Source organism: Eurosta solidaginis, chromosome 4 (assembly GCF_040869045.1).
Source record: "Eurosta solidaginis isolate ZX-2024a chromosome 4, ASM4086904v1, whole genome shotgun sequence".
NCBI classification, from domain to species: domain Eukaryota; kingdom Metazoa; phylum Arthropoda; class Insecta; order Diptera; family Tephritidae; genus Eurosta; species Eurosta solidaginis.
This window is the reverse complement of record NC_090322.1, coordinates 77730709-77753263: the sequence shown is the minus strand read 5'-3', so window position 1 is coordinate 77753263 and position 22555 is coordinate 77730709. Positions and strand designations below refer to the sequence as shown.

General features: G+C 38.1%; 2 pseudogenes; both read right to left on the bottom strand.

The window, feature by feature from the left end:
* Window positions 1-2471: 2471 nt before the first annotated feature.
* Window positions 2472-15215, bottom strand: LOC137248568 (T-complex protein 1 subunit eta-like; annotated as a pseudogene).
* Window positions 15216-15266: 51 nt separating this feature from the next.
* LOC137248566 (T-complex protein 1 subunit eta-like) lies at window positions 15267-22479 on the bottom strand (annotated as a pseudogene).
* Between the last annotated feature and the right edge of the window lie 76 nt (window positions 22480-22555).

The window sequence follows — 22555 nt, the reverse complement described above, 5'->3', positions numbered from 1 at the left end:
ACATTCAGTGGAATAATTTTACATTGAGGGTACTTTATGGAATTTTCTTTTTTTCGTGATTTTGCAATAATAAACGTAGGTACTCATAGTAATTTTTTGTTTTGAATTATGTGATTACAATATTTATAAGGACCATTTAGTTGATGGTATTGGTACTGTCTGTTAAATTTATCAGCAAATATTTATATTCAAAATATGTTTTTGTTATACATCTAGTTTATAAGGTTTGGTTAAAAATTATTTGACAAATTCGTTGCAATTGAATTTCTTTAAACATCTTTGGAAACTTTATGCGATTGTTGCATATTTTTTTAATTAGAGCATAAAAAGCTTAGAATAGGAACGTAGGAAATGGCTTAGAATTATTAGATTCTTAGATACTTTTTGATCAAGATTATTTCAGTATGTGTTGTTCGTTTGTTGTACAAATTCGTTGCATATTAATTTTCAGATCAAGAATACTCAAGGGTGTCGTGGAATCGTCTTGTTGGTCAATCGCGCACCGCAATATCCATTGGTGGGAATTGACTGTGTTGGCAAAAGATATGCTGAACTGTAGAGGAAGAAACATTTTATAAAATTTAATAAAATCAAAAATGAAAGTTATGCTAAAAAGGGGTAAAGTATTGTATGTTAAAGTATAGCAAAGTCTCAGCGGCCTTGTCCTGGTGAAAATTGAGTTTGAATAGGTCTCATTCTTCATTCTCAGAAACATGTACGAAGTTACCTCGTAAGATATTAAAAATCCTCAACGCTTTTGTTGCAATAACTTCAAAAAAACTCATATACAAACCGGTGTCCTATCCCTACTTCTGTTTAACTTCTACATATCAATAGCTATGTTCACCACCAGAAGGAGTCGCTATTTATTTCCTACGCCTATACTATTGTTTCCTACATCGATGAGCTTTGTAATAAAATAAACAGCTATCTCCCTGATCTCTCCGGTTTTGTCGGGAAACCTGAAATTGTCACCGACCAAATCATCGGCGACCTTATTTACAACATGGACGTCCCAAATGTCGACCATTTTGAACATCCACGTCAATGGCACTACGCTACCGACTGTCTTACACCCCAAAATCTTGGGTGTGACGTTCGATTAGGATCTACATTTTGGTGAGCATGCAGCCGCAATTGTACCGAAAATCCAGAGCCGTAATAAAATCCTCAAATCTCTTCCTGGCAGTACTTGGGGTAAAGATAAATAAACGCTCATTACCACTTATAAAGCAATTGGCCAGCCGATTACATGCTACGCGTCCCCGATATGGTCGCCAAGCCTAAAACGTACTCACTGGAAGAAGCTACATGCCTGCCAAAATACTGCTCTCAGAAGGTTTTGGGGAGTGTTATCGATGGTGACAGTCCTTTGCCGGATATAGATCCGATACGTTTTGGTATCAATGCACCATTAAGGTACTAGCCCGACCATCTCGGGAACGATTAATATGATCACATTAAACTATCTAAGCCATCCCGCCCCACCTTCTAGTTCCACGAGGAACTTGGGGTCTCCAGAACCTCGCCTCTATAAAGCTTTGTCCCTTATCAACCCCTTGAGTCCCTCGTTTACTTTGGTGTAAAAACATGTTTTGATTGTTTTGTGATAGGGCTGTGCTACATTACACTGAACGAGTCCACGGCGACGTTACTGAGCAGTTTAACGCCCTACAGGTAGTTGGCAAAAGAAACGGCATATACGATCAGAAGCCACTCGAAGACGATGCCTCAGAGCCGTAATAAAATCCTCAAATCTCTTCCTGGGCAGTACTTGGGTTAAAGATAAATAAACGCTCATTACCACTTATAAAGCAATTGGCCAGCCGATTACAGGCTACGCGTCCCCGATATGGTCGCCAAGCCTAAAAACTACTCACAGGAAGAAGCTACATGCCTGCCAAAATACTGCTCTCAGAAGGTTTTGGGGCGTGTTATCGATGGTGACAGTCCTTTTCCGGATATAGATCCGATACGTTTTGGTATCAATGCACCATTAAGGTACTAGCCCGACCATCTCGGGAACGATTAATATGATCACATTAAACTATCTAAGCCATCCCGCCCCACCCCCTAGTTCCACGAGGAACTTGGGGTCGCCAGAACCTCACCTGCTAAATATGTATGTGATACATTCATATTTATAACAGGATTCCTCTCGCGTAGACGAGGTTGACAATTGGGTTGCGGAAGCTCTAAAGCTATAAAGCTTTGTCCCTTATCAACCCCTTGAGTCCCTCGTTTACTTTGGTGTAAAAACATGTTTTGATTGTTTTGTGATAGGGCTGAGCTACATTACACTGAACGAGTCCACGGCGACGTTACTGAGCAGTTTAACGCCTTACAGGTAGTTGGCAAAAGAAACGGCATATACGATCAGAAGGCACTCGAAGACGATGCCTCAAAACTACTAATCAAAAGCAATAATTATAATTTCACTGACACAAATTTTATAGTTTTTTCTTCCGGAGTTGGACACAAACTTTTCATAATATTACTTAACAATTTAAGATTAGAAATTTTTTCAATTTGTATTTTGACTTACCAACAACAACAGAATCATGTTTAATTGTACGCCGCACAATCATTATAGCATCATAACGAAGCTCAGTTTCTTCCAAAAATTGTTCGGCACCGCCACGTAAAATCAATGTACATGTTCTAGCATTAACGCCACCTTTAAATAATTATAAACTATGAAAATAAAATCAATGTCAAACCCACTATAAAACCTTGGAAAATGTTGAAACCTTCACCACCAACTTGACGTTCTTCAAAATAATCACATTGACCCAAAACACTTGAATTAATATCATTAGCTGTAGTCATAACAGCACCATCACAAGCTTTCATTTTACGTTTCAAATCTTCTTCTGGTACACTAACAGCACAGAACATATCACGATCTGCAAAATACTGTGTAGCTACATCAACAATTGGTAGTTTAGATAACACAACATTGGCTCCTTACTAAGCTAGTTTAGTACAGAACACGCCATTCAGCATCAACAATTTTCTGATACTCTTCAACATTATCAACACGTACTTCAGCATTATCACGCTCAGCCTTAAATTCCATTTCTATATTTAATAATGCGATTTTATATTTTTTGTATGACTTTGGGTCCATAAAGGAAAGTACAGCGTCCACAGCCATTTTAGGAAAGAAATATTTTTGTTGATGAATAAGTTAGGAGGACATTGCTGTGGCAGCGCATTTTTCCAATAAAGCACGTTGTTGTTCCTTTGATTGGCGCTTCGACATGTACAGCCATGTTATATTTTGGGCATGCATAATTGTAATGCTTTACGTATAGCTTTAATGATGATACGTGCATACACGCCAATTTCGTCGTAGTTGCGGCAAGCGGATTTTTTAAAAAATGCCAAAGGCAACGGCTTAAATAAAATAACAACCGAGAACTAGACTTTACTTCGAGAGAATTCATTCGAGAAACTGAATTCTTTTCTTTATTCAAATTAAAAGAAAGCGTAAATGTACAATGATTAAAATGCTTACTACTAATTAACCGGAATTGTTTACTTAAATTTTGCAATGACTATAATTTTGAATTGGGCCGGAAGTTACTTTTATTTATTTTGTTATGCTTAATATGAATTTGTCGATATCGTCTTGTACGGAGTCTGCACTTATATAAGTTGACGATTTATTGGTAATTGGGGGGTTATTGCCATTATACATAACTACTCCCCCTTTTAGATTAGGATTCTCCTGAATTCTACTATTTAGTTTTAATATTACTCGTTTATGCTTAATCATTGAAATTACGATAATTGATATTATTAAAGAAGTTATTACTGCAATACATACATATGAAATTTTATTATGGTAATATAAGTTTACAATACTACTCAAATTTGATTTATTTATTTTTATTACATCGCTTAGCTTAATTTTTTGTGTAAAGTTATGTCTTTTTTCATATTGATAGTAAACAATTTTTTCTTCGAAGATTTCTTCTGAATTAGAGAAATAGTAGTCATTAATTTTAATTGAACAATTTCTGTATTCTATTAGATTATTTTTGTTAAGTATAACTTCATTATTTGAGCATGTTTGATTAATTAACAAATTTTGTGCATTTTTAACAAGAATTGTATCTAAATCTATTTCTATTATTTCTAGCTCTTTATTTTTAGAGAATTGACAGTTTGAGGTTAATGTACAATGTGAGCTTGTTTTCATTTTTTTCAATTGCTTTTTTTCTTCAAATTTAAAAATTTGATTATCGTATTTAAAAATTTTTTCAATTTCACTATCTATTTGGTTATAATCTTTGTTTGGTATTGGTATGAGATATATAATTTTAACATTTACAAAGGTAATGGGAATTTTTATACTAAGAACTAAATATGTGTTATTGAAATATGCTGTTCCGGATTGTAAATATTTTAATTTATTGTAATCAATATCATATCTAACTATCTCATCGCTTGTTAGTATGCTGGGATGCATAATATTATATTTGGATGCTACTACGCTATCTAGTATTTGTTCGATTCTAGCCTTTAACAATTGTATCTTTGTTAATTGTTCTAAATATAAACTTCGCTCATATTCCTCATCCATAATTTTTTGTATGGTATTAAATTCTTTTTCTAATATTATCCTGTCGCTATTAATATCATTATTTAACTGTTCTAATGCTATTTCGAAATAATTATTTACTTCTACCTGTTTATTGATTTTTTCTCCTGTCTGTAAGAGATGGTTTTTTATGTCCTGTCTGTCTTCATCATCCATGGTGCCGAATATCCATTTCGATAGGCTACCAACGCCATTAACTAGTCCCCGTTTGTGTCTCATGACCTTTGGTCGTAGTGTTAATAGTTTATTTCTCGTTTCTATTATTTCTAAATAAAGTAATTCCTTGTATTTTGCTTTCATTAGCACTACATTGTCCATTATTTTGTCTAAAATGTCCTCTATTTTGCTAATGTTAATCATATGAAGAATTTTTTCTGTCTCCTTAACTATTTCTTGGTCTCTCATTTGTATATCTGTGAATCCTGTTTCGTCCCTTATTTGTGTTACAGTAATTTGTCCGTTAGTTTGGCATGTCCATTGTATTACCAATAACAGTATCATCATTATCTGAAAATTTAAGCGATCTTTTAATATTGCATGGGTGTATGCCTTCTAAGTTCTTCTTTCTATATTTTGGCTGCTCCTTATACCTCACTGCCTTGTAATTCTTTATAAATCCTTCTTTCCTGTTTTTGGTATAAACCTCCCTTTTTTATTTAGTTTTTCTATAACTTTTTTTATTTTTCTCCATATTTTCTTTAATTTTTATTTTACTAATTTTCCACTTTATGATACCTATTATTGTAACTTCTAACAGCTCTTTGCATTATTTGTTTGATTGGCACATTTTTATTTGAAGAATATATAACTCTAAAAATTTCCGCGATAGAGTTATGCATTCTTTCTATATCTGCATTACCTGTATGACTGTTTGGTTTGGTTAGATGAATTTAGACTCCTTCTTGGTCTAAAAATTCTTTAAGATGTGATGTCCTGAATTCATTATCCGCAATTATTTTGTTTGGTTTTCCTATTTTCGAAAAATGGTTTTCTAATTGTTCGATTATCGATATGTGGTTTCTGTCATTCAGGGAATACGCTGCCCCAAATTTAGAGAACTTGTCTATTACCGTTAAAAAATGAAACCTTTTCATAACGTATGTATCTATGTGTATTATTTCATTTATGTCCGATGGTGTCTCGGTGTAATGAAATTGGTTTTTAATAGGACACCGGTCATATTTTACTCCTTTACATATATCGCATTGATTGATTACCATTTGCACTAATTCCATTAGCTTTGGGTAATAGATTTTAATTCTTATTTTATTGTATGTTTCCCCTATGCCCGAATGCATGCTTTCCCTTACATGGTAAAGAGAAATTTGTTTTATTGCCTCGACTTCGGTTTCTATGTCTTGTGCCCTTATTTTACATTTTGTAAATTTTAACTGCCTATTATTAGAAAACAATTCTCTCAATTTTTGTTGAACTATGTTATAACTTGAGTCCGATAGCTCTGCGTATATATGTACCTACATTGCCTTTTGTAATGTATTTCCGAAATATTTCGCCCATTACATCAAAATCACTTTCTGCTATGAAAATTATTGTTTTCCCATACAAAAATTTTGCTTCTTCAACTTTATTGTTAGTCAAAATTATTTGCATTTTATACTTATTTACAATTTCTTCCTTAATAAAGAAATGGTCCTGCAAATTTTCTTCTGCTGAGTGCATTGTTGCTAACGTTTCATTATCTTCTATGTTATTTGCTTCATTTTGGCTTGACTGTAAATCAAAATCCAATCCACTACTTTCGTTAACATCTTTATCTACTTTTTCCTCTTCCACATCATCTGCACTATTTTCCAATCTACTCAGAAAATCTGCTACCTGGTTTTCCTTTCCTTTCAAATATTCTATATTGAAATCATATTCTCCTAGTTTGAGGAGCCATCTCTGATGTCTAGGTGACATGTTCTTACCTTTGTATTTGGTGTGAAGGAATTTAATTGGTTGGTGATCTGTAAAAATTTTAAACTTTTTTCCGTAGAGATAAGGTCTCAAATAGTTTACGCTCCAGAGAATAGCTAAGAATCCTTTATCTGTAGCAGAATCATTTTTCTCATGGTTATTTAGTGTTCTAGATATGAAGCACACAGGGTGTCCTTCTTGTGATAGGACAGCACCAATTGCATAATTCGATGCGTCAGTTGTTAGTGTGAATGGCTTGTTAAAATTAGGATAACTTAAAACTGGATGCGTACTAATTAATGTTTTTAATTTTTCAAATGCTTCTATGTAGGTTGGATTCTTTAAGTTAATTTTAACATTCTTTTTTAAATATTTTGTTATAGGCTGAGCTATCTTCGCGTAGTCCTTTATGAACTTGCGGTAATAACCTTTAATGCCTAAACAACTTTTTATTTGTTTTTCTGTTCTGGGCAATTTTAATGATTCTATCACTTTAATTTTATCGGGATTTGGTTTTAATCCTTCCTCTGTTAAGATATGACCCAAGAACTCTGTCTCCTTCTTCATAAAGTTACATTTATCGATTTGGATCTTTAAATTTGCTTTTTCTAACACTTTGAATATTTCTATTATTGTTTTTACGTGCTCTTGAAGGGATGTACTAAATATCGTCAAGATACACTACACATGTTTTATTAATAAAGTCCCGTAATGTTTCGTTCATTAACCGTTGAAATGTAGCCGGTGCATTTTTTAGTCCGAAAGGCATTCTTATAAATTCGTATAAGCCATGAGGTGTGGCGAATGCCGTCTTTTCCCTACCCTGTTTTCTAATTAGAATTTGGTGATACCCTTTGGCTAGATCAAGTGTTGTAAAGTATTGAGCTTTTCCTAACTTATCCAAAATAGAGTCTATATTTGGTAGGGGGTATTTATCGTCTATTATCACCTCATTCAATTTTCTGTAGTCTATAACTATCCTGTCTTTTCTTTCTCCAGAATTATCCTTTTTTTGGGTACAACAATTAATGGGCTAGAATATCGTGAGCTACTTTTTCTTATAATTCCTTGTTCTTCCATTTCTTTTATATGTTTCCTCACCTCTGCCTCATGTTGTGGGGGATATCGATATAATTTGCTGTTAATCTGTCCGTCTGTCGTCGTCCTAATTTCATGTACAACCTTCGTCGTGCTTGTTAGTTGGTCACTTTCTTTAAAAAATAAGTTTTTAAACATTTTTATTATTTTTTCAACCTCCTCTCTTTCTTCCTTGTTTAAGTGGTCAAGTCTTATTCTGCTCCAGTCAAACTTGTTTGCTTCTAACGTATGAATTTCAAGATTTTTATACGGGTTACTTTTTTAAGTTGTTTTTTCATTAAGTGTTATACATCCATCCACTAAATTGATTGTTGTGTTAAAACAATTGAGTAGATGCCTATTATAAAATTATATTTTCTGCCTTTTATGGAGTTACTTTCCACTTAACTCTTGCATAATTCGGAAGATTAAATTCCGTTGGGGCTTCCGTCAATACTTCATATTTAATTATGTCATTTTTAGTTATTGTACTAAATTCGATTGGATTCTTCAGCAACATTTTTTTGAAGTCGTTTATATCACTATCGATTAAACTTATACTTGCTCCAGTATCAATCAGAGCAAAATATTTCTTGTTCCGCAATGTAAGCGTTATGGTGGGAAGACAGTCCGAGCTGGTCCCTCGAAAAAATTTTGCACCTCTTCATCTGGATTTTCATTAAATTGGGTCCTATAATATTCACAATTATTTAATTCTTCTTTTCTTTCTTCTTGGTTTGCCCGAATTTTTTCTAAATTATCAATCTCTATCGGTTCCGCTCGGTTTTGCCTAGGTTGATTACCGCGATTTTGACCGGAATTTGGCCTAGATTTTCCAACCTTTGGGTACCTCTGAAGTGGATTTGAACTACTTCTGTAGTTATTATTTTGGAAATAATTTTTAGGACTCTGCCTCCTTTGTAATGACACATTTTCCCTATTTTGGTATGACCCTTGCTGATTTTGTCTTACTTGTGCTGAGTTTCCTTGATTATTTCTAAAATTACCAGAGCTTCTCTCGCCTTGGCCTGTGTTTTTATTTGGAACTTGTGGCGTTTGGTTATAGTTTTTCTTCGGCCACTCTCTATACCTTTCTTCCCTTCTATATATTTTTCTATATTCCGGTCGGATACACATATCCTCGAATCTTCTTTGATTCATTATGGATATAATTTGGCCTAATTCCCTACATTCATATATTTTGTCTAGCAACGTGCCCTGTGTCATCTCCTTCGTTGTGTTTACTAAGAGACTATATATGTTAGTGAGATCTATTCCCTGTCCTCCCCCATAGTATACTATAAGCTCATCGGCTTTATACTTAATATTTTGAATTTCAACAGCCAGTTCACTTACCGAGTTCACCTCAAGGGCTGTAATCCGTTTATAGATTTCGTGAGGCTCCGTGTCGGACTTGAATCTCATCTTTAACACTTCTTTTATCAGTTGACCGTCGTCTGGGCGAGGGATATTTATTACTACGTTTTTCGCTTCGCCCTGTATGGTCCGGTAGAAGATCATCCTCGTCGCCTCTTTCTTCTCGTTTTCGTTGTTTATTGTTGACAGCAGGTATTCTGTGCTCGAGAAGAGTTTACCGATACATCGCCTCGCCCGGTGAAAATTGGTATCCGGGCGATGTTCTTCGACACCCGGTCTGTCCTCGTATGGTCCGCTCTGTGTTGCAGATCCGGGTATGCTGCCCTCAGCGCCTCCAACTGTTGTTCCCGTCTGGCCAGTTCCTCGACCAGGTCTACTGGTGCCATTTGAGCCTGATTTTCCGTCATCTTCCTTCGTTCGTCGTGTTCTCTCTGCCTTCTTGAAGCCAATTTGTTGCCGCTTTGCTGCTGATTTGTGGGTGGTGGCTATATGTGTTATATGTACACTGCACTACCACTTTTTGTTTTATTTTTTGCTACTATTTAGCTGTGGGTGGTGGCTATATTTACTTATATGCACACTACACTACCACTTTTTTAGTTGTGTTCTTTTGTGGGACGACTGTATGTCACTGCACTGCCACTTTTTAGTTGTGTTATTTTGTGGGTGGTCACTATACGACTGTATGTCACTACACTGCCACTTTTTTTTTTTGTGTTCTTTTGTGGGTAGTCACTATACTACTGTATGTAACTGCACTGTCACTTTTTAATTGTGTTCTTTTGTGGGTGGTCACTATACTACTAACTGCACTGCCACTTTTTAGTTGTTCGTAACACGATCCTTTTATATATATAAAGGATTACCGACTGCGCCAATTTCGTCGTAGTTGCGGCAAGCGGATTTTTTTAAAAAATGCCAAAGGCAACGGCTTAAATAAAATAACAACCGAGAACTAGACTTTAACTCGAGAGACTTCAAAACCAGACTGAATTCTTTTCTTTATTCAAATTAAAAGAAAGCGTAAATGTACAATGATTAAAGTGCTTACTACTAATTAGCCTGAATTGTTTATTTAAAACAATGGTGAAAATGCTTACTACTAATTAACCGGAATTGTTTACTTAAATTTTGCAATGACTATAATTTTGAATTGGGCCGGAAGTTACTTTTATTTATTTTGTTATGCTTAATATGAATTTGTCGATATCGTCTTGTGCTGAGTCTGCACTTACATAAGTTGACAAATTTATTAGTAATTAGAGGGTTATTGGCATTATACATAACTCGCCTTCCTCAACATATGGCTTAACTTGTTTTAAGATTTCACCTGCTTAAAGTACTACTGAAGTGGTGCCATCGCCGACCTGATCAGAGAAACATTTTTATTCTACACATTCTAATATAACAAAAAACTTACCTCAGCATCTTGAGATTTGGTGATGTCGACTAGAGTTTTACGGCTGGATGCACAATATCCAATAGTTTCATAACGTTTGCACGATCAATTGTAATTGTGGCCTTACCACTGAAATCAACAATATGCTTGTCCATACTGCGTGGACCCAATGTAGTGCGTACAGCGTCCACAATTGAATGCGAGGCATTGATGTTGCATTTGAGTTAAGGATTACCTTGAGAGCTATCGGAACCCAAATATTTTTTACACAAAAACTCATGTACTCAATACAAGTTCAGGACGTTCATATTTATCGACACACTGTCCGGTGGGGCCCAAATGTTGGAAATATTCAGTTGGCACTGTTGCGAAAAAATATGGATCAATGAACACAAGTAAAAGTGAGAGATTTTTTTTACCATCTGTTGTTACTTTACACATAAGACATTGAAAACAACGACCAGCATCTACAAATTGCATATTAGCCTTGCAACGATTACATCTAATTGGACCCAATTCACCAAAACATACAATGGGTGGCTCAAATTAACACTCAACCGTGCGTGCCATTGGTGAGATGGTAAGTGTAAGGGACAAAGATATTTTTAATAAATCAGCTGTTGCAGGTATGCAATACAAAGAGGACCTGCAAACGAGAAATATTAATGTAATTGCCAAACAAAACATTAATTTCGAATATCAATACTTAACGTAATGTGGCGCTTCCCAAGGCAGTCGGTTCTATGTACCGGAGCGACTCGGGATTTTTCCCGACCAAGGACTGTCCTTTCAGTGTGACCCCATTTAATTTGTTTCGTCCCTCCCACAAATTGTCATCCTCCCAGCAGCTCCTTGCAGCAGGACTGCTACATATTCTCTTACTCCGGGAAGGTATCGAACCCAATCCGGGTCCGTCTCCTAACCCCGGTCCTGAGAAATGGTTTTTCTGCATTTGCCAGAAAAGAATCTTTTTAGGACGGTCATACTCTGTTCAGTGTGTCTCGTGCAAGGGATGGTTGCATCGGACAGGTTGTTCTGGGCTTGATCCCAAAACCCGACGTCCACGTAACTTTTATAAATCTTTTGTGGCTCCTTGCTGCTCACGCCCAAGGGCGTCCCGTAGTCTACGCCTAAGCGTATCCCCACTACCTTCCAGCAGCTTCGCTGCTCAGCAAGCCACAACAAGTACCCGCTGCTGCTCGCGCCCCACGGCGCCAACAACTCAAACAGCTGATACCACTCATAACTACTACCTTCGTAGTAGAGCTGGTAGCAATGCTGAGCATCAGCCCCTGCCCCCGTCTTCTTCTCCCCCCTCTTTTCTGGCAGCAATCGTGCAGGTCAGGGAAACATACTCTTAGTCCCTGCCTCCGTTTGCACCGTCTGCCAGCACAGAATATATAGGTTTGCGACATCCGCTCAATGCAGCTCCTGCCTTGGGTGGTGCCACTTTCCTAGATGTTCTGGTCTCCGCGACGGCAACCCCTCGACGGGTTTCATCGCGCCATGTTGCCAGGTCGCAAACCCAAATCATCCGGGTACCCCAATGCTTGCCCAAGGGCGCCCAGTCCCAAGGCCACAACAGCAATTGCGTCCTGGCCTTCCACAACCTAGGCGCAGTCACCCGTCACTTACCCCCAGAGTGGCGACGTCACCCCTCATGAACTTCAGAATTCTGCAGTTCAACTGTAATGGACTAACTGGGAAGATTACGGAGATGGTCGATTTCATGAAGCGGCACAACATCCGCATTGCTGCGATTCAAGAGACTAAACTCACAGCAAGATCTGCATTGCAGACCTGCTCTGGTTATAATGTCCACAGGAAAGACCGCGAGTGCGGAAATGGAGGCGGCCTCGCGTTTATTATACACCACTCTGTGCAATATCATATATTTGATCCTGGCATCGACCGCAGGCACAATGTCTTAGAACGTCAAGGCCTATCTGTCCGGTCAGGCGATGCAAATCTAGAAATCATCAACATCTACATCCCTCCTGTCACCTGTTGTCCCAGTGGATACCGCCCTAATATCGAGGCCTTACTCACTGGCAACAATCGCATTATCTTAGGCGATTTCAATGCCCATCACGACCTATGTCATTCAAACTTCCGGGCGGACAGTAGGGGTGAGATGTTGGCGGATCAAATAGACGAAACGACGTTCTGCACAATAAACGGAGACGCCCCCACACGTATGGTAGGAAGCTGTCATAGCTCGCCAGATATCTCAATCGTGAGCGCAGAACTCGTAAACTGCGTCAACTGGCAGCCGATGGTAACATTGGCATCCGACCACCTACCCATACTTATTTCGTTCGAGCGTACCGCCGACTTCATCGTCACCGAAAAACGCACTTTCATAAACTTCAAAAAAGGAAAGTGGGAAGAATATAAATCCGCAACAGACAGCAGCTTTGCTGCCCTCCCTATCCCGACTGATGCCCGCCAAGGGGAGCGTGCCTTCCGTAAGTTCATTGAATCCGCCTCGGCACATTTCATTCCCGCCGGGAGAATTCCCGAAATCCGGTCCCACTTCTCGGCGGAGGCCGCGAGCTTAGCGAGGGAACGCGACCTTATAAGACAGCTTGATCCAGGCGACCCCCAAATAAGGGATATAAACCAACGCATCAGATTGCTTGTGGACGAACACAAGCGGGCGAAATGGGAAGAGCACCTAAGAGGTTGTAACCTCTCTACCGGTGTAGGTAAACTTTGGTCCACCGTAAAGTCCCTATCCAATCCGACTAAGCACAAAGACAAAGTTTCCATCGCCTTTGGCGATAAGGTGCTGTCGGATGCGAAAAAATGCGCGAGCGCTTTCTGCCGACAATATATACTGCATCCTACGGTCGACAAAGATAGACGGAGAGCCAATAGACACGCACATAAACACAAACTCAGCGCGTCACCAATTACCATTACCGCTAGAGAGGTTGAGGATGCCATTGGTCGCGCTAAACCATCCAAAGCAGTGGGGCCAGACGGCATAGCCATGCCGATGCTTAAAAACCTAGGGAAAGAGGGTTTCAAATATTTAGCGCATGTCTTCAACCTGTCTCTTTCCACCTTTGTCATACCCGAGAAATGGAAAATGGCCAAGGTGGTCCCGCTACTAAAGCCTGGGAAACCAGCTGACGTAGGTGAGTCATATCGTCCGATATCTCTCCTATCGCCAGAGGCAAAGACGCTTGAAGCCATTTTGCTCCCTTATTTCCAAGCACATTTGCAGCTAGCCCCTCATCAGCATGGCTTCAGAAAACTCCATAGCACCACCTCCGCGCTAAATGTCATTAGCACCCAGATAAATTGCGGTTTGAATCAATATCCCCACCATAGAACAGTACTCGTAGCGTTAGACCTATCAAAAGCTTTTGATACGGTCAACCATGGCTCGTTACTTCAAGACCTGGAAGGGTCTACCCTTCCCCCATGTCTTAAAAGGTGGACCGCAAATTATCTGGGTGGTCGGCAGGCATCGGTGCAATTCAGAAACGAAACATCAAAACAAAGGAGAATTAAACAAGGGGTGCCACAGGGTGGTGTCCTATCCCCGCTTTGTTTAATTTCTACATATCTAAGCTAACTTCACCACCGGAAGGAGTCACAATCGTTTCCTACGCTGATGACTGTACAATAATGGCCACAGGCCCAGGCCCAGAGATCGATGAGCTATGCAATAAAATAAACGGCTATCTTCCTGATCTCTCCAGTTTTTTCGCCTCGCGAAACCTGGCATTGTCACCGACTAAATCTTCCGCGACCTTATTTACAACATGGACGCCCCAAATGTTGACCATATTGAACATCCACGTCGATGGCACTACGCTACCGACTGTCCTACACCCCAAAATCTTGGGTGTGACGTTTGATCAGGATCTACATTTTGGTGCCCACGCAACCGCAATTGTTCCAAGAATTCAGAGCCGTAATAAAATCCTCAAATCCCTTGCTGGCAGTACCTGGGGAAAAGATAAAGAAACGCTCTTGACCACATACAAAGCAATTAGCCAGCCGATTACGTGCTACGCGTCACCCATATGGTCGCCAAGCCTAAAAACCACCCACTGGAAGAAACTACAGGCCTGCCAAAATACTGCTCTCAGAATCGCCACGGGCTGTCTTCTTTTGTCCCCAGAACACCATCTGCATAATGAGGCGAGAATACTCCCCATCAGGGAGAGAAATGAGATGCTGACCAAACAGTTTCTGTTGAATACCCAGAAGCCTGGGCATCCCAACAGACATCTGATTGACGAACCAGCACCGCCTAGGGGCCTAAGGAGTCATCTCCGTAAGCATTTTGAGGAAATACGGCACCTGAGAACCCAGCCGTATGAAGCGGAAAAACAGCAGGTCCTTGGTGAACTCCATAGACAGGCGTCGGACCTTTATGTCGGGAATTGCCCGGTGAATCCAGTACTTGAAGAAAAATATCCAGAACTCGCAGAAGAGGAACGCATACTCCCCAGGGAAACGCGTGTCACTCTTGCTCAACTTGGTTCTGGATACTGTAACAGGTTAAACTCTTACCTATCCAGAATCAACCCCGAGATACAAAATGTATGCCCTGCTTGCAATGTGTCCCCACATGACACCAACCATCTCTTTAATTGTAATGTGGAACCAACGCCTCTAACACCCCTTTCCTTATGGTCCACCCCTGTTGAAACGGCAAGTTTCCTTGGACTCCCGTTAGAGGATATTGATGACAATTTGTGATCGGTCGCGGCTATTAGGTGGGGCGAGCATTGCTACAACAACAACCGGAGGTGAACCGGATTGTGACTTCATTAGACCAGACTGTCGTGGCATTGGACCCAGTTGCGGTGGCATTTGCTATTCACCTGTTTGCTGGTATGGAGATGTAGCACGCCTGCATATTCTTCACTTCACACTCAACTCATATACACACTCAACCGTGCGTGCCATTGGTGAGGTGGTAAGTGCAAGGGACAAAGATGTTGTTTTTAATATTTCAGCTGCTGCATGTATGCAATACAAAGAGGACCTGCAAACGAGAAAGATCAATGTAATTGCCAAACAAAACACTAATTTCGAATATCAATACTTAACGTAATGTGGCGAGGAGTTACTCTGATTTTGTACCACATATTTTGTCGTGGCATTGCATAACCCGCTTGCTGTTCTGGTATATACCTTGGCATAACTGGTGTCATTGTCCCACCTGGTCCAGTAGATGCGGGCGGCATACCTGGAGGACCATGTTGCTCATGACCACCTAGTGGCTGGTGCATAGGGTGTTGAAGTGAACCGGATTGTGACTGCATTAGACCAGACTGTCGTAGCATTGGACTCAGTTGCGGTGGCATTTGCTGCTCACCTGTTTGCTGGTATGGTGATGTAACACCGCCTGCAATTGATGTTGGTGGTGTAGCTGACCAGTTTGAGGAGGACCAGTCTAGAAAAATAACAATTTATTAGGCAGAAAATTATTTAAAAATATATGTGTGCGTATACTGCTTGTTTTGGTGGTGGCATATAAGGCAAGCCAGGTATAATTGTGCTATTTATAGTCATCTGATTGGGACCACAAGGTACAGATTGATCTGGCGGTGTCGTTGCTGGAGGCGCTGGCGAATACATGGAAGTTGGCGCATTGGATCGAGGCTTCAAAATGAATTTGCAAAAAATATTTGCAATTATCACAGCTATTCAGATTTGCATGAACGTTTTATATTTACCTGCAAAAATTATATATATTACACAATTTTTAATGCTCCAAAATTATCAAAGGTCTGCAACTAAATTCGCGGAATGTACACGATATACACTCAAAGTTTAGCTAATGAATGCCAACCACAACAGCACAATAATTGGTAATTGTGTCACAATCGCACAATATAAATTAAATTATATCTCTTAACAAAAATTTTTCACCGCCGATATGGAACGCTAAATTAGAAATGGCGGATTCGCAGACAATTTTTTTGACGTATTTCATACTAACAATTGTGGAACAATGTGGGATTTTTTGTTGTTGCTCACCATTTTCGGACACTAGATTTTTCCTGCGATTGAGGCTGATAAAATGATTAGCCATCATCCGGTGGCAAGGAGCCTGAGCCAGATGAATAATTTTGCATGTAAATGGAACAACAACGATTTGAGCCAGATAAATCCAGATAGAAGTCTGGTTCAATTTGTGAACCAGATAATTTGTTAATTACTTGTCTTTAGTTTGGCAACGCCGCCTTTAATAAACCTACTCTTTCAAAAATAGATGTCACTGCTTAGCCTTTCGCCGTATGAGTTAAATGAAGAACAGCGGCGACATCTGCCTATCACATTTCACTTGTGCGAAAAAATCACATCTGCTTCTCAAGTCTCTCAATGATCCAGAGCATTTCCGTGAGAATTGAGCGTGAGCCGGAGCTGTAAAACTCACTGGATGACGGCAAATGATTTCTTTGCTACCAACCCAGCAAAAACTTACCCGTAAACTGGTTAGTAAAATGACTAAAATCTGTGTCGATGGAACACGTAAATCGTTAATTAGCATTTGTACAGGGCGGCGTTAACTTTGTGACCAGCCATTCCGTCGTACCTATTTATGTGATTGTCCATACTGCTCACACATATACGGTATTAAGTTATCGAAATGTAAACAAACTATAGTGTTGTACCGTTCTTACATTCACGTTAACTTTCAAAAGGCAGTAATTTTTTACGTTATATACCTGCAACTTTACGAGTATTTTCACAGTATTTTACGTAAATATCACCGCGTTTTGACTAGTATTACGACCGTTTTTTTACTTGGATTATATCTGAAATTGCTATATAAATAAAACATTTCTTTAATTCAAATCTATTAACATTTCTTTTATTCAACATTTTGATAATATATTAGATTATTTATAATAGTTGTAAATTATTAACTATATGTCATAAGGAAGGAATAGTTTTTCAGTCTTGTTGGTGAGCCATAAATACAAATTTTATTGTATGCGATTGTATGCATACAAAGTTAAGGGAAACTTGAATAAATTAATTAATGATATAGAAAACAAAAGAGCAGAACTAGCAGAACTATTGGTTGCAGTAAACCATCAAATCGCGAGTAGGCAATTCACAATTTTAGTAAGTTGACTTGTAATTCGCCAATTTTAATGCTATACCTTTTTTATTTTAGTTCAGAAAGCAGCAATTGAGGTTCGAAAATTACAATTTAAGTTAAAAAATATCTATTCTAGTTCAGAAAATTTTAATTCAAGCTCAGAATTTCTATTTGTAGTTCAGAAAAATAAAGTTGAAGTTCAAAATTTCTGTTGGTAGTTCAGAAAATTATATTTGAACTTAAATTGTAATTTTCTGAACTTCAGTTGTAATTTTCTGAACTGCAGTTGAAATTCCTGAGCTTCAATTATAATTTACTGAACTTCTATTGAAAATTCTGAACTTAAATTGAAATTCCCGAGCTTTCAGAACTTCAATTGAAACTTTCAAAATTTTTTTTACATAAAATGAACAATTTAACATTTTTTCTGACAGTTAAAGTCGTGAATTGCCTGCCAGTGGTTTGAAACCACTTGCATTCGTGCTGCGCTTCTCTATATCATTTATATAACAATATCTTTTTAATAATTTAATTAATAGACAAATATAAATTTTTTTCCTTTACATTTTGGAACTGTGTACAAAAATATGTAATTTTATATATGGCAACCTAACCAAAAGGTGTTGCAACTCATAATCAGATTAGCTTTGTGTTGAATGTTGATTTATACTACAAAAATAACAAAATTCTTAACAAAACTAGGCTAAACGACAACGTTAACTACCAAAAAAACATAAGTTATTTGACGATGCTTTCATGGATCGATTTACACTTAAACACCGATTTAAAATTTTTGTAAGTTTTGAAATCTTTTAGTTTATAATGCGATATATACATTCAGTGGAATAATTTTACATTGAGGGTACTTTATGCAATTTTCTTTTTTTCGTGATTTTGCAATAATAAACGTAGGTACTCATAGTAAGTTTTTGTTTTGAATTATGTGATTACAATATTTATAAGGACCATTTAGTTGATGGTATTGGTATTGTCTGTTAAATTGATCAGCAAATATTTATATTCAAAATATTTTTTTGTTATACATGTAGTTTATAAGGTTTGGTTAAAAATTATTTGACAAATTCGTTGCAATTGAATTGCTTTAAACATCTTTGGAAACATGCGATTGTTGAATATTTTTTTTAATTAGAGCATAAAAAGCTTAGAATAGGAACGTAGGAAATGGTTTAGAATTATTACATTCTTAGATACTTTTTAATCAAGATTATTTCAGTACGTGTTGTTCGTTTGTTGTACAAATTCGTTGCATATTAATTTTCAGATCAAGAATACTCAAGGGTGTCGTGGAATCGTCTTGTTGGTCAGTCGCGCACCGTAATATCCATTGATGGGAATTGACTGTGTTGGCAAAAGATATTATGAACTGTAGAGGAAGAAACATTTTATAAAATTTAATAAAATCAAAAATGATAGTTATGCTAAAAAGGGGTAAAGTATTGTATGTTAAAGTATAGCAAAGTCTCAGCAGCCTTGTCCTGGTGAAAATTGAGTTTGAATAGGTCTCATTCTTCATTCTCAGAAACATGTACGAAGATACCTCGTAAGATATTAAAAATCCTCAACGCTTTTTTTGCAATAACTTAAAAAAAACTCATATACAAACCGGTGTCCTATCCCTACTTCTGTTTAACTTCTACATATCAATAGCTATGTTCACCACCAGAAGGAGTCACTATTGTTTCCTACATCGATGAGCTTTGTAATAAAATAAACAGCTATCTCCCCGATCTCTCCGGTTTTGTCGGGAAACCTGAAATTGTCACCGACCAAATCATCGGCGACCTTATTTGCAACATGGACGTCCCAAATGTCGACCATTTTGAACATCCACGTCAATGGCACTACGCTACCGACTGTCTTACACCCCAAAATCTTGGGTGTGATGTTCGATTAGGATCTACATTTTGGTGAGCATGCAGCCGCAATTGTACCGAAAATCCAGAGCCGTAATAAAATCCTCAAATCTCTTCCTGGCAGTACTTGGGGTAAAGATAAATAAACGCTCATTACCACTTATAAAGCAATTGGCCAGCCGATTACATGCTACGCGTTCCCGATATGGTCGCCAAGCCTAAAACCTACTCACTGGAAGAAGATACATGCCTGCCAAAATACTGCTCTCAGAAGGTTTTGGGGAGTGTTATCGATGGTGACAGTCCTTTGCCGGATATAGATCCGATAATTTTTTGGTATCAATGCACCATTAAGGTACTAGCCCGACCATCTCGGGAACGATCAATATGATCACATTAAACTATCTAAGCCATCCCGCCCACCCCTAGTTCCACGAGGAACTTGGGGTCGCCAGAACCTCGCCTGCTAAATATGTGTGTGATACATTCATATTTATAACAGGATTCCTCTCGCGTAGACGAGGTTGACAATTGGGTTGCGGAAGCTCTAAAGCTTTGTCCCTTACCAACCCCTTGAGTCCCTCGTTTACTTTGGTGTAAAAACACGTTTTGATTGTTTTGTTATAGGGCTGAGCTACATTACACTGAACGAGTCCACGGCGACGTTACTGAGCAGTTTAACGCCTTACAGGTAGTTGGCAAAAGAAACGGCATATACGATCAGAAGGCACTCGAAGACGATGCCTCAAAACTACTAATCAAAAGCAATAATTATAATTTCACTGACACAAATTTTATAGTTTTTTCTTCCGTAGTTGGACACAATCTTTTCACAATATTACTTAACAATTTCAGATTAGAAATTTTTTTCAAGTTGTATTTTGACTTACCATCAACAAAAGAATCATGTTTAATTGTTCACCGCACAATCATTATAGCATCATGTAACGAAGCTCAGTTTCTTCCAAAAATTGTTCGGCACCGCCACGTAAAATCAATATACATGTTCTAGCATTAACGCCACCTTTAAATAATTATAAACTATGAAAATAAAATCAATGTCAAACCCACTATAAAACCTTGGAAAATGTTGAAACGTTCACCACTAACTTGACGTTCTTCAAAGTAATCACATTGACCCAAAACACTTGAATTAATATCATTAGCTGTAGTCATAACAGCGCCACCACACGCTTTCATTGTACGTTTCAAATCTTCTTCTGGTACACGAACAGCACAGAACATATCATGATCTGCAAAATACTGTGTACCAACATCACAAATTGGTAGTTTAGATAACACAACATTGGTGCCTTACTTAGCTAGTTTATTGTACAGAATACGCCATTCACCATAAACAATTTTCTGATACTCTTGAACATCCCTAGGGAAACGCGAGTCACTCTAGCCCAACTTCGATCTGGCTACTGTAACAGGTTAAACTCTTACCTATCCAGAATAAACCCCGACATACAAAATGTCGCTGCTTGCAATTCGTCCCCACATGACACCAACCATCTCTTCAATTGTAATGTGGAACCAACTCCTCAAACACCCCCCTCATTATGTCCACACCCGTTGAAATAGTAAGTTTCCTCGGACTCCCGTTAGAGGATATTAATGACAATGTGATTGGTCAGACCTATTGTATGGGGCGAGGCACTGCTACAACAACAACATCAAAAGGCACTCGATGCCTCAAAACTAACAACCATAAGCAATAATTATCATTTCACTGACACAAATTTTATAGTTTTTTCTTCCGGAGTTGGACACAAACTTTTCATAATATTACTTAACAAGCAACAACAGAATCATGTTTAATTGTACGCCGCACAATCATTATAGCATCATAACGAAGCTCAGTTTCTTCCAAAAATTGTTCGGCGCCGCCACGTAAAATCAATAGACATGTTCTAGCATTAACGCCACCTTTAAATAATTATAAACTATGAAAATAAAATCAATGTCAAACCCACTATAAAACCTTGGAAAATGTTGAAACCTTCACCACCAACTTGACGTACTTCAAAGTAATCACATTGACCCAAAACGCTTGAATTAATATCATTAGCTGTACCCATAACAGCACCATCACAAGCTTTCATTTTATGTTTCAAATCTTCTTCTGGTACACTAACAGCACAGAACATATCACGATCTGCAAAATACTGTGTAGCCACATCAACAATTGTTAGTTTAGATAACACAATATTGGCGCCTTACTTAGCTAGTTTAGTACAGAACACGACATTCAGCATCAACAATTTTCTGATACTCTTCAACATTATCAACACGTACTTCAGCATTATCACGCTCAGCCTTAAATTCCATTTCTATATTTAATAATGCGATTTTATATTTTTTGTATGACTTTGGGTCCACAAAGGAAAGTACAGCGTCCACAGCCATTTTAGGAAAGAAATCTTTTTGTTGATGAATAAGTTAGGAGGACATTGCTGTGGCAGCGCATTTTTCCAATAAAGCACGTTGTTGTTCCTTTGATTGGCGCTTCGACATGTACAGCCATGTAATATTTTGGGCATGCATAATTGTAATGCTTTACGTATAGCTTTAATGATGATACGTGCATACACGCCTTCCTCAACATATGGCTTAACTTATTTTAAGATTTCACCTGCTTAAAGTACTGCTGAAGTGTTGCCATCGCCGACCTGATAAGAGAAACATTTTTATTCTACACATTCTAATATAACAAAGAACTTACCTCAGCATCTTGATATTTGGTGATGTCGACTAGAGTTTTACGGCTGGATGCACAATATCCAATAGTTTCATAATGTTTGCACCATCAATTGTAATTGTGGCCTTACCACTGAAATCAACAATATGCTTGTCCATAGTGCGTGGACCCAATGTAGTGCGTATAGCGTCCACAATTGAATGCGAGGCATTGATGTTGCATGTGAGTTGAGGTTTACCTTGAGAGCTATCGGAACCCAAATATTTTTTACACAAAAACTCATGTAGCCAATACAAGTTCAGGACGTTCATATTTATCGACACGCTGTCCGGTGTGGCACAAATGTTGGAAATATTCAGTTGGCACTGTTGAGAAAAAGTATGGATCTGTTGTTACTTTACACATTAGACATTGGAAACGACGACCAGCATCTACAAATTGCATTTTAGCCTTGCAAATGATTACATCTAATTGGATCCAATTCACCAAAATTTACAATGGGTGGGTCATATTCACC